General features: G+C 39.1%; 1 protein-coding gene across 1 annotated transcript in view; it reads right to left on the reverse strand.

Annotated features, from left to right (window-relative positions):
- nusap1 (nucleolar and spindle associated protein 1) overlaps nucleotides 1-2,202 on the reverse strand; it is a 53,517-nt gene extending 51,315 nt beyond the window's left edge. The window contains exon 1 of the mRNA XM_059952703.1: nucleotides 549-2,202. The gene's annotated coding sequence lies outside the window, so the exon portion shown is untranslated. The remainder of the gene's footprint in view (nucleotides 1-548) is intronic.
- Between the last annotated feature and the right edge of the window lie 11,748 nt (nucleotides 2,203-13,950).

Consider the following 13,950-nt stretch of genomic DNA (forward strand, 5'->3'; position numbering starts at 1 on the left):
TACCAACCCCTTAGATTCTGATTTGCTAAATGGAAGGCCTATACTCTATGTCCATTGTTGAATTTTTAGCAGCTTTTTTTAAGCAAAATAATTAACCCGCTCATTCCCTTCAGCACCTTTATGTACAGGGACCCATAAGAAGAGACCTGTAAATGAATACTTTGAATATGAACTAAAGTTTGACGAGCTTCCAACAGTAAATCTGAAGTAACCCAGGCTTATAATCCAATATTCTATAAAAGAGAAATTTAACTTTAATGAGAAAGAAAATATCTTTGATATAAAATTAAAAGTTTTCTAATAATACAGTCAAATGATAACAGATAAGGTAATGAGAAGAGTACCACAGATGTAAAATGACTAATTAAACTCAAAGATGTAATGTTAGAGCGCCACCTGGTGGAGGAATGTAAGGAAAATTTACAGAATTGTAAAAACAACTTGCCAGAATGAAATGTAGCGTCAGAAAAGCAAGGACAAACACCAGAATCACAGCAACCTAAAGAAACTAATAAAAAATATAAACTGGCAGCTCATTCCATACTTACACGACCTTTTGAGTGAAGAAGTTTCCTCTTATATTCCTCTTAAACTTCTCACCTTTCAGCCTTAAGCCACGACTTCTGGTTGTAGTCCCACCCAATCTCTGTGGAAAAAGCCTGTTTGCATTTATGCTATCTATATCCCTCATCATTTTGTATATCTCTTATCAAATCTCCTTTCAACCTCAATACAGCCCTAACCTATTCAATGTTTCTTTATATCTCAGGTTCTACAGACCCAGCAACACCCTTTCAAATTTTTTCTGCTCTCTTTCAACCCTGTTTACATCTTTCCTGTAGGTGGGTGACCAAAACTGCACACAATACTCTAAATTAGGCCTCAACAATGTCCTACACAACCTCAACATAATATCCCATCTCCTGTGTAAGACCTACCCTAGTTAGTCCTACCAAAGTGCAAAACTTTGCACTTGACTGCATTAAAATCCATCTGCCATTTTTCAGTCCATTTTTCCAGCTGACACAGATCCCTCTGCAAGCCATGATAGGCTTCCTCACTGTCCACTATACCTCCAATCATCTGCAGATTTGTTGATCGAGTTAACCACATTATCATCCTTATCATTGATATAGATGTCAAATGCCTTACTAAAGTCCATGTAGACAACATCCATTGCCTTGCCTTCATTCATTTTCTGGTAACTTCCTTGAAAAACTCTATAATATTGGTTAGCCATGACCTACAACACACAAAACCATGTTGACTATCCTTAATCAATCCCTGTCTATCCAAATACTCATACATCCGGTCCCTTAGAATACCTTCCAATAACTTCCCCACAACTGATGTTAGACTCACTGACCTATAATCTCCTAGTTTCTGTTTAGAGCCTTATTTAAAAAACGTAACAGCACTCGCTATCCTCTAATCCTGTGGTATCTCTCCTGTCGCTAAGAATGATTTAAATATCTCTGCTCGTGCTCCAGCAATTTCTGCACTTGCCTCCCATACAGTCCGAGGGAATACCTTATCAGGCCCTGGGGATTTATCCACTCTGATTTGCCACAGGATAGCAAACACCTCCTCTTCTGTAATCTGTATTGGGTCCACGAAGTTGATACCTCACTTCTATAGACTTTCTATCCATCTCCCCAGTAAATACAGTTGCAAAGAGTGCATTTAAGATATTGTACAGGGTAAACATTTGTGGAGAGGAAATATTAATGGATTTGTTGTTTTGAAGTGGATCAATAAAAGAAAAACTATCCAAATCTGTAAAAAAAAAACAAGAGATGAAATTGTAATACTTCAACTATTATTGGTCTCTGGTCATGGGACTGGTACAGTACATAGGATGCTAACACACAGTCATTTATGGGCTAGTAACTTTAACTTCTGAGGAACAATGAGCTTTTTTTGAGCCGAATTAGGCCATTTGGCCCATTGAGTCTGCTCCACCATTCAATCATGGCTGATCCTTTTTACCCTGCTTAGCCCCATCTCCGTAACCTTTGATGCTGTGTTCAAACAAGAACCTAACAAACTCTGCCTTCAATACACCGAACAACAAATTCCACAAATTCACCACCTTCTGGCTAAAGAAATTTCTCTGCATCTCGTTTTTAAACGGATGCCTCTCTATCCTGAGGCTGTGCCCTCTTGTTCTAGACCCTCCCCACCATGGGAAACATCCTTTCCACATCTACTGTCACTAGGCCTTTCAACATTCAAAAGGTTTCAATGAGATGACCCCCCCCATCCTTTTAAACTCCAGCAAGTATAGAGCCAGAGCCATCTTTGTTTACAGCAGCTCAGAATAATCAAATACAGTCAGCATGAATTTATAAAGAAAGTTCAAGGTTATTTCTAATACCACTAATAATAACAACATCGAATGAGGCCGTTTGTTTCTATGGGCCCATGTCAGCTCCCAGAAGAGCCAATTGCTTGAATTTTTGAGCAGGGATTGAAGAAGGTTGATAATAGGGTCACAGAAACAGGCACTTTGCCCATCTAGTCTGTGTCAAACCATTTGAACTGCCCACTCCCATTGACCTGCACCAAGACCACAGCCCTCCACCCCCTCTCATCCATGTACCGGTCCAATTTTCTCTTAAACATTGAAATCAAGCTCGCATGTACCATTTGCACTGGCAGCTCACACTTTCACTCCCACGACCCTCTGTATGAAGAAGTTTACCCTCATGTTCCCCTTAAAGTTTTTACCTTTCACTCTTAATCCATGATCTCTGGTTGAGGTCCCACCTAACCTCAGTGGAAAAAGCCTGCTTGCATTTACCCTATCTATATCTCTCTATCAAATGTCCCCTTAATTTTCTATGTTCCAGGAAATAATGACCTAACCTTATTGCAGCTTTTATATCAGCCCTATTGTTCACTGTGTAATACCTATCCTGGTTGGTCCTACCGAAGTGGGACACTTCGCACTTGTCTGCATTAAATTCCATTTGCCATTTTTCAGCCCATTTTTCCAGCTGGTCCAGATCCCACACAAGCCACAATACACCCCCACCCCCCAACCTTGGTGTCATCCACAGATTTGCTGATCCAGTTAACCGCATTATCATCCAGATCATTGATAAAGACGACAAATAACAATGGACCCAGAACCAATCCCTGCAGCACTCCACTAGTCACAGGCCTCCAGTCATAGAAGCAACCATCTACTACCACAATCTAAATTCTCCTGCAAAGCCAATGCCTAATCCAATTTACTACCTCATCTTGAATGCCCAGTGATTGAACCTTCTTGATCAAACTCCAGGCAGTCCCTTGTCAAATGCCTTGCTAAAGTCCATGTAGACAACATCCACTGCCTTATCTTCATCAACCTTCCTGGTGACTTCCTCAAAAAACTCTGTAAGATTGATTAGACACGACCTACCACACACAATGCTATGCTGACTATCTCTAATCAGTCCTTGTTTATTCAAATACTTGTAGATCTGATCCCTTAGAATAACGTCCAATAACCTTCCTTCCAGCTGCTGATGTCAGGCTCACTGACCTATCATTTCCTGGTTTATTTTTAGAGCCTTTCTTAAAGAGCGGAACAACACTAGCTATCCTCCAGTCCTCGGGTTCCTCAACTGTCACTAAGGATGATTTAAAAATTTTTGCTAGGGCCCTGGCAGTTTCTGCACTTGCTTCCCACAGGGTCTGAGGAAACACCTCGTCAGGCCCTGGGGATTTATCCACCCAATTTGTCTCAAGACAGCAAACATCTCCTCCTCAGTAATCTGTAGAGTGTCCACGAAGTCGATGCACTTCTATATATTCTGTCCATCTCCTGAGTGAATACAGATGCAAAAAAAAATTTAAGATCTCCCCCACCTCTTTTGGCTCTACACAGAGATCACTATTCTGATCTTCTAGAGGACCAATTTAGTCTCTTGCAATTCTTTTGCCAGCTTGTCTGATAGAACAGCCTTCTTTTAGCCCTCCTGATTTCAGTTACCAGTTCCATCAGTCAACAGTTACCTCACATCTCTTGTACTTCATAAGCACCTTGTTTATTCCTAACTGCCTGTGCCTACTATGCATTTCCTTTTATTTCTTAACCAAGAGCTCAATATCTCTTAAAGACCAGCATTCCCGAAACCTGATATCTTTACCTCTTATTCTTACATGCGCAAACAGGCTTTGTACTCTCAAAACTTCACCTTTGAAGGCCTCCCACTTCCCAGATACATCTTTGCCAGAAAACAGCCTGTTGCAATCCACACTTGCCAGAGTATTTGAGGTGGTCTACTTGGAAATCAGTGCTGAGGTAAAAGATTATCCATGATCTTAGTAAATTGTAGAGTGAGCATAATATAATGAATGGAATACTCTTGCTTCTGTTTATGTATGTAAATATAATGAAATCCATACAGATTAGAAAACAATTCCAGAATTTGAGAGCATTATTCATGTTAATATCTGGTTTTGGATCAGGAATAACTGAAGTCATCGCTGCTTGATTTGGTACCTGGTCAAATGACCAGCAGCAATGAGAATTATGAATTCCCAATTACTAAACAACCTGATAAAGCTAAAGATAAATTAAGAAAATAATCTGAAAGGTGAACTTATGAGCTTTTAAATGTTTTGAAGAAAAACGAGTTGCAAATATGAACTCAGTTTCAAGCATCTGTGCTCATATATCTTCATACGGGTGCTCCTAAGGTTATGAACGTACAAATGAGCTTCTGGGAGATGGGTGGTGTGGATTTGCCAGTTGTTGTTGGATTATAGGCATCTTCTCCCATGTGTGAACTTGGTTTACCACAATATCTGAAAGGTTGAGTTGAAAACCCTGGGTGGGCCTCTGTTTTCATGTAAATATATTGCTGGGTGGCTGAATTTCTGACAGGCAAGCTGTTTGGGTTTGTATCCTAGGAAAAACCTGTATTTTTCTGTAGAATCAGTGTAGATCAGTTGAATCTTTGTACAGTATTTATGCTGTCCTTTAGCTCCATATGTCTTGGTATGATAAGAGTTACCACGGGGATGCATCACACGCTCTTAGCTGACAGCTTTAACATTGAAAACCTTATTGGAATTGATAAGAAGTGCTGAAACGATGTCTGATAAGATCAATTTTGTTTCATCTATATTAAAAGTAGTCTATTTGGCAAATGATGTGTCATTGCCTGGGTCTATTATTTAAAAAGCCATGTAAAACCTTACTGGCAATTTGGACAACTTGAGAAAAGAACCATCCTATTGCTGATTTGTGCATTCTGCTAAAGGACAAGGTGATTACACAGAGTTACATAAAACATAGAAACATAGAAAATAGGTGCAGGAGTAGTCCATTCGGTCCTTCGAGCCTGCACTGCCATTCAATATGATCATGGCTGATCATCCAACTCAGAACCCTGTACCTGCTTTCTCTCCGTACCCCCGATCCCTTTAGCCACAAGGGTCATATCTAACTTCCTCTTAAATATAGCCAATGAACCGGCCTCAACTGTTTCCCGTGGCAGAGAATTCCACAGATTCACCACTCTCTGTGTGAAGAAGATTTTCCTCATCTCGGTCCTAAAAGGCTTCTCCTTTATCCTTAAATTGTGACCCCTTGTTCTGGACTTCCCCAACATCGGAAACAATCTTCCTGCATCTACCCTTTAGAATTTTATACGTTTCAATAAGATTCCCCCTCAATCTTCTAAATTCCAGTGAGTATAAGCCTAGTCGATCCAGTCTTCCTTCATATGAAAGTCCTGCCATCCCAGGAATCAATCTGGTGAACCTCCTCTGTACTCCCTCTATGGCAAGAATGTCTTTCCTCAGATTAGGGGACCAAAACTGCACACAATACTCTAGGTGCGGTCTCACCAAGGCCTTGTACAACTGCAGTAGAACCTCCCTGCTCCTGTACTCAAATCCTTTTGCTATGAATGTCAACATACCATTTGCCTTTTTCACCGTCTGTTGTACCTGCAGACCCACCTTCAATGACACCCAGGTTTCGTTGCATTTCCCCTTTTCCTAATCGGCCACCATTCAGATAATAATCTGTTTTCCTGTTCTTGCAACCAAAGTGCAAAACCTCACATTTATCCACATTAAATTGCATCTGCCATGAATTTGCCCACTTACCTAACTTATCCAAGTCACCCTGCATCCTCTTAGCATCCTCCTCACAGTTAACACTGCTGCCCAGCTTCGTGTCATCTGCAAACCTGGAGATGCTGCATTTAATTCCCTCGTCTAAATCATTAATATATATTGTAAACAACTGAGGTCCCAGCACTAAGCCTTGCGGTACCCCACTAGTCACTGCCCGCCATTCTGAAAAGGTCCCATTTACTCCCACTCTTTGCTTCCTGTCTGCCAACCAATTCTCTATCCACATCAATACCATACCCCCAATACCGTGTGCTTTAAGTTTGCGCACTAATCTCCTGTGTGGGACCTTGTCAAAAGCCTTTTGAAAATCTAAATATACCACATCCATTGGCTCTCCCCTATCCACTCTACTAGTTACAGCTTCAAAAAATTCTATAAGATTCGTCAGACATGATTTTCCTTTCACAAATCCATGCTGACTTTGTCCGATGATTTCACCTCTTTCCAAATGTGCTGTGATCACATCTTTGATAACTGACTCTAGCATTTTGCCCACCACCGATGTCAGACTAACCAGTCTATAATTCCCCAGTTTTTCTCTCCCTCCTTTTTTAAAAAGTAGGGTTACATTAGCCACCCTCCAATCCTCAGGAACTAATCCAGAATCTAAGGAGTTTGGAAAAATTATCACTAATGCATCCACTATTTCTTGGGCTACTTCCTCAAGCACTCTGGGATGCAGACCATCTGACCCTGGGGATTTATCTGCCTTTAATCTCTTCAATTTACCTAACACCACTTCCCTACTAACATGTATTTCCCTCAGTTCCTCCATCTCACTAGACCCTCAGTCCCTTACTATTTCCAGAAGATTATTTATGTCCTCCTTAGTGAAGACAGAACCAAAGTAGTTATTCAATTGGTCTGCCATGTCCTTGTTCCCTATGATCAGTTCACCTGTTTCTGACTGTAAGGGACCTACATTTGTCTTGACCAATCTTTTTCTTTTCACATATCTATAAAAGCTTTTACAGTCAGTTTTTATGTTCCCTGCCAGCTTTATCTTATAATCTTTTTTCCCTTTCCTACTTAAGCCCTTTGTCCTCCTCTGCTGGACTCTGAATTTCTCCCAGTCCTCAGGTGTGCCACTTTTTCTGGCTAATTTATATGTTTCTTCTTTGGACTTGATACTATCCCTAATTTCCCTTGTCAGCCACGGGTGCACTACCTTCCCTGGTTTATTCTTTTGCCAAACTGGGATGAACAATTGTTGTAGTTCATCCATGTGATCTTTAAACGCTTGCCATTGCATATCCACCATCAACCCTTTAAGTATCATTTGCCAGTCTATCTTAGCTCATTCACATCTCATACCTTCAAAGTTACCCTTCTTTAAGTTCAGAACCTTTGTTTCTGAATTAAATATGTCACTCTCCATCTTAATGAAGAATTCCACCATATTATGGTCACTCTTACCTAAGGGGCCTCGCACAACAAGATTGCTAACTAACCCTTCCTCATTGCTCAATACCCAATCTAGAATGGCCTGCTCTCTACTTGGTTCAGAAAACCATCCCGCATACATTCCAACAAATCCTCTTCCTCAGCACCCTTACCAATTTGGTTCACCCAATCTATATATAGATTGAAGTCACCCATTATAACTACTGTTCCTTTTTTTTTAAATAGTTTTTTTAATACATTTTCTACATAACTACAAATTAAAAAACCCCAGATCAAAATGAGGAACATTAATAAAGTGCAAAATTAAGCATACAATGACAACATGATACAAAGAAAGAGAATTTAAAAAAAGCACCTAAATTGAAGACAAGTAAACTTAGTATCCTCCACAAGCCCCACACACACACAAAAAAAACACCAGACCAACCACAACACAATATGGAGAATATAAATCAGGGCAATCAAACTCCCAGACTGTGAATACACTTAGCAACAGAGGATAATATTGCCTACTACCAAAAAAAAGGGAGCTGAAAGCATGGGACCAAAAAAAAAAAACCCTAGTCAAGAGGAAGGTTATGAAAGTACTCGATAAAAGGTCCCCAGACCTTATGGAACTTTAAATCCGAATTAAGAACTGAATAATGAATTTTTTCGAGGTCCAAGCAGGCCATAATGTTGCTAAGCCATTGAGCATGAGTGGGTTGGGCAACATCTCTCCATCTGAGGAGGATCAAACGTCTAGCCAGGAGAGAGGCAAAGGATAATATTTGGCATTTGGTTGGACTCAGACGTAAATCTGTCTCGCCCCAGAAACCGAACAAAGCAATTAAAGGGTTTGGTTCTAGGTGGTGATTCAGAATATACGATAACGTAGTGAAGACATCTTTCCAAAATTTCTCCAAGCTAGGACAGAACCAGTACATATGAATGAGAGAGGCCATGCCCCTCTTGCACTTATCACAAAGTAGACTAATGTTAGGGTAGAATCGAGATAGCTTAGATTTAGACATATGGGCTCTATGAACAATCTTAAACTGTAAAAGGCAATGGCGAGCACAAAGAGAGGTTGAGTTAACCGATTTGAGAATCGAGTCCCAACTCTCATCAGATAAGGAGGTATTTAAATCCTGCTCCCATGTCATTTTAATTTTATCCACAGGGGCCCGTCGTAAGGCTGCTAATTTATCTTGAATAATTGATATTAAGCCTTTACCTAGCGGATTAATGGAAAGAAATAAGTCCATAGCATTTTTCGCAGGCATTTCAGGGAAGTTAGGAATTAAAGGAGCAATAAAATGTCTAATTTGGAGATATCTAAAAAAATTGAGCATTGGGCAGATTGAACTTAACAGAAAGCTGTTGAAAAGAAGCGAAGCGATTATCAATGAAAAGATCTTCAAAATGTCTAATGCCCTTCCTATACCAAACCTGGAATGCTGAATCGTATGTAGTAGGTAAAAAAAGGTGATTATGTACGACAGGGCTGGAAACGGAAAAACCATGGAAACCATAGTATTTCCTAAACTGAGCCCATATACGCAAAGTGTGTCTAACAAGAGGATTAGCTATTAATCTGGACATACTACTAGGGAGTGCAGAGCCAAGAAGTGCAGAGATAGATAATTCTTTAGTGGAGCTCAACTCCATCGCCACCCAGTTAGGGCACTCGGGTTGGCCATGGAAGAAAGACCAAAAGGTAGCACAATGTATATTGGCTGCCCAATAATATAAACGAAAGTTAGGTAAAGCCATGCCACCCTCTTTTTTAGGTTTTTGGAGATGGATTTTATTAATTCTAGAGCGCTTATTCTTCCACAGATATGACAAAATAATAGAGTCTAAGGAATCAAAAAAAGATTTAGGAATAAAAATTGGGATAGATTGAAATAAGTGTAAAAATTTAGGGAGAACATACATTTTAACAACATTAATACGACCTACCAAAGACATATAACTACTGTTCCTTTATTACACGCATTTCTAATTTCCTGTTTAATGCCATCCTCAACCTCACTACTACTGTTAGGTCGCCTGTACACAACTCCCACCAGCATTTTCTGCCCCTTAGTGTTATGCAGCTCTACCCATATCAATTCCACATCCTCCAGGCTAATGTCCTTCCTTTCAATTGCGTTAATCTCCCTAACCAGCAATGCTACCCCACTTCTTTCCTGTCTATCCCTCCTGAATATTGAATATCCCTGCATGTTGAGCTCCCATCCTTGTTCACCCTGGAGCCATGTCTCTGTGATCCCAACTATATCATATTCATTAATAACTATCTGCACATTCAATTCATCCACCTTTTTACGAATGCTCCTCACATTGACACACAAAGCCTTCAGGCTTGTTTTTACAACACTCTTAGCCCCTTATACAATTATGTTGAAAAGTGGCCCTTTTTGCTTTTGCCCTCATTTTACACCCGTCTCTCTGCACTTGCTCCCATCCCCCAGCCACATTAGTTTAAAGCCTCCTGAACAGCTGTAGCAAACGCTCCCCCTAAGACATTTGTTCCAGTCCAGCCCAGGTGCAGACCATCCTGTTTATACTGGTCCCACCTCCCCCAAAACTGGTTCCAATGCCCCAGAAATTTGAATCCCCCCCCCGCCCCATTTTTCAAGCCACGTATTCATCTGAAATATCCTCCGATTTCTACTCTGACTAGCACGTGACACTGGTAGTAATCCAGAGATTATTATCTTTGTGGTCCTACATTTTAGTTTATCTTCTAACTCCCTAAATTCACCTTGTAGGACCTCATCCCGTTTTTTACCTATATCGCTGACATTAGAACATAGCACCCTTTCTTTCTTTTTACAATATTTTTATTCAGAAGAAAAAAAAGATTTACAGAGTGCAACACATAGATACATCTCAACATAACGTGTACATTCATATATTGTAATAAAATTGATCAAAATGTTATAGCATAACACATAGAGGTATACCACTCTGTAATCAAAAATTTAAAGATAGGTCATACATCATAAAAGAAATTTTTTATATATATAAAAAGTCAACCCCCTACCAACTACCAAAGAAAAAAGCTGATGGATGACAATGGATAATTAGAAAAAAAAAATTCACTTAAGAAGAGAAGATAAAAATATACATAAAAGTCTGTGCACTGTTAAACGTTATAAATTGGAAAAGTAATTTAGGAAAGGTCCCCAAATATAAAAAGATTGCTTCGAATTTAAGACTGAGCAGCGGATCTTTTCTAAATTTAAATACAACATAATATCACGTAGCCATTGAAGATGTGTAGGAGGGGTAGACTCCTTCCATTTAAGCAAGATTGCTCTTCTTGCTAAAAGAGAGAGAAAAACTAAAACCTATAGGTTAGGGGTATTTAAAGTTATATCTTCATTTACAATAATACTAAACAAGGTAGTAAGGGGATTTGGGTCAAATTGGACCCTAAAATGTTGAGAGAAGGTATGAAATACTTTCCGCTAAAACTTTTCAATTTTAGGGCAAAACCAAAACATATGAATTAAAGAGGCATCATCAGAGTTGCATTTATTACAAAGTGGAGAAACATTCGGGTAAAAACTGGACAGCTTCTGTTTAGAAATGTAAGCTCTATGAACCACTTTAAGTTGTAGAAGAGAATGACGAGCACAGAAAGATGATTTATTAACCCGTTTAAGAATTTTATTCCATCTATCATCAGAAATCTGACAATTTAGGTCATCCAAGCTTTTGTTATTTTATCTTAAAAGTCTTGTCTAGAATCAATCAACAAGTTATAGACACCGGTAATAGAACCATTAACAAAAGGTTTTAAATTTAAAAGATCGTCCAGTAAATTTTTATCAGGACCTATAGGAAAAGTAGCTAATTTGAAACGTAGAAAATCTCTAATTTGAAGGTATCTGTAAAAGTGTGATTTTGGGTGTGCAAATTTATTTGACAATTGGTCAAATGAAGCAAGAGATCCTGAGATAAACAGGTCCCAAAAACACTTAATACCTAATTCATCCCAATCTTTAAAGACTTTATCAGTCATGAAAGAGATAAAAAAAATTAAGGAGAATGGGAGATGATAATGAAAAATTCGCTAAACCAAAAAATTTTCTAAATTGAAACCAGATCCTTAAAGTTTGCTTATGTTATCTGTTGTTTTATTTGCTGAAAAAGAAGAGTATGATCCAAGAAGAGAGACAATAGAGGATTTTTTTTTACAGAATTAACTTCTAAGGAGACCCATGATGGGCAATCTTTATGATAAATATAATAGGGCCAAAAAGTAATATTCCTTATATTGGCAGCCCAATAGTAAAACCTAAAATTGGGTAGGGCTAGTCCACCCATCTCTTTATTTCTTTGTAAGCAAACTTTACTTAAACAAGCTTGTTTATTATTCCAAATATAAGAGGTTAAAATTGAATCTAAAGAATCAAAGTACGTGTTAGGAATAAGTACCCTTTCTGTTGATTTTGTTAGCTTCATTGGAGTAGACTGTGGCAAATAGATCTTGGTTTTTAAACAAACTACTTAATGAAACACACTGCTATTTAGATACTGATAAATGAAATTCACAAGGCCATTATTCTCTACCTGAAAATCAAAGAGCGAGCCACAAATGCTGGTTATCTGCAACAAAGACTGAAAATACTCAAAATAAATGTAAGTAAATAATACTCAAAATTAAGTGACATTTTAACTAGAAGAGATTCTGTTTGATGACACCTGGAAATGAAAATTTTGTTTTTGCAAGGAGACTGTAGATGGACTGGTAGCATTGCCATTTCGAGTGGACACTCTCGGGGATGGGAAGGAGGCGGGCTGATAGGAGAGATCGCTGATTTTTAAAAAATTTGTTTTTATTAGTTTTTCAAAACATTTTACAAATTAAAAACCCCAAATCCCAATGAGGAACATTAAAACAGTGCAAAATTAAGCATACAATAACAATATGTTACAAAGGAAGAGAATTTAGCAAAAAAAAAGCACCTAAATTAAAGACAAGTAAGCTTAGTGTCCTCCCCAAGCCCCACAACACAAGAAAAAAACAGCAACTCCAGACCAACCACAACAAAATATAGAGAGTATAAGTCAGGACAGCCAAGCTCCCAGACTGTGAATACACTCAGCAACAGAGGATAATAATGCCTTCTACCAGAAAAAAAAGGAGCTGAAAGCAAGGGACCGAAGAGAAAAAAAAAACCCTAGTCAAGAGGAAGGTTATGAAAGTACTCGATAAAAGGTCACCAGACCTTATGGAACTTTAGATCCGAATTGAGAACTGAATAATGAATTTTTTCGAGGTCCAAACAGGCCATAATGTTGCTAAGCCATTGAGCATGAGTGGGCGGGGCAACATCTCTCCATCTGAGGAGGATCAAGCGTCTAGCCAGGAGAGAGGCAAAGGATAATATTTGGCATTTGGTCGGACCCAGACATAAATCTGTCTCGCCCCAAAAACCGAACAGAGCAATTAAGGGATTTGGTTCTAGGTGCTGATTCAGAATGCACGATAACGTAGTGAAGACATCTTTCCAGAATTTCTCCAAGCTAGGACAGAACCAGTACATATGGATGAGAGAGGCCATGCCCCTCTTGCATTTATCACAGAGCGGACTAACGCTAGGGTAGAATCGAGATAGTTTAGATTTAGACATATGGGCTCTATGAACAATCTTAAACTGTAAAAGGCAGTGGCAAGCACAAAGAGAGGTTGAGTTAACCGATTTGAGAACTGAATCCCAGCTCTCCTCAGATAAGGAGATATTTAAATCCTGCTCCCAGGCCATTTTGATTTTATCCATGGGGGCCCGTCGTAAGGCTGCTAGTTTATCTCGGATGATTGATATTAAGCCTTTACCTAGTGGATTCATGGAAAGAAATAGGTCCATAGCATTTTTCGCAGGCATTTCAGGGAAGTTAGGAATTAAAGGAGCAATAAAGTGTCGGATTTGGAGATATCTGAAAAAATGAGCATTGGGCAGATTGAACTTAACAGAGAGCTGCTGAAAAGAAGTGAAGCGATTATCAATGAAAAGATCTTCAAAATGTCTAATGCCCTTCCTATACCAAACCTGGAATGCTTAATCGTATGTAGTAGGTAAAAAAAGGTGATTATGAGCAATAGGGCTGGAAACGGAAAACCCCTGGAAACCATAGCATTTCCTGATCTGAGCCCATATACGCAAAGTGTGTCTAACAAGAGGATTAGCTATTAATCTGGACATACTACTAGGGAGTGCAGAGCCAAGAAGTGCAGAGATAGATAATTCTTTAGTGGAGCTCAGCTCCATCGCCACCCAGTTAGGGCACTCGGGTTGGCCATGGAAGAAAGACCAGAAGGTAGCACAACGTATATTAGCTGCCCAATAATATAAACGAAAGTTAGGTAAAGCCATGCCACCCTCTTTTTTAGATTTTTGGAGATGG

Source organism: Hypanus sabinus, chromosome 2 (assembly GCF_030144855.1).
Source record: "Hypanus sabinus isolate sHypSab1 chromosome 2, sHypSab1.hap1, whole genome shotgun sequence".
Lineage (NCBI taxonomy): Eukaryota > Metazoa > Chordata > Chondrichthyes > Myliobatiformes > Dasyatidae > Hypanus > Hypanus sabinus.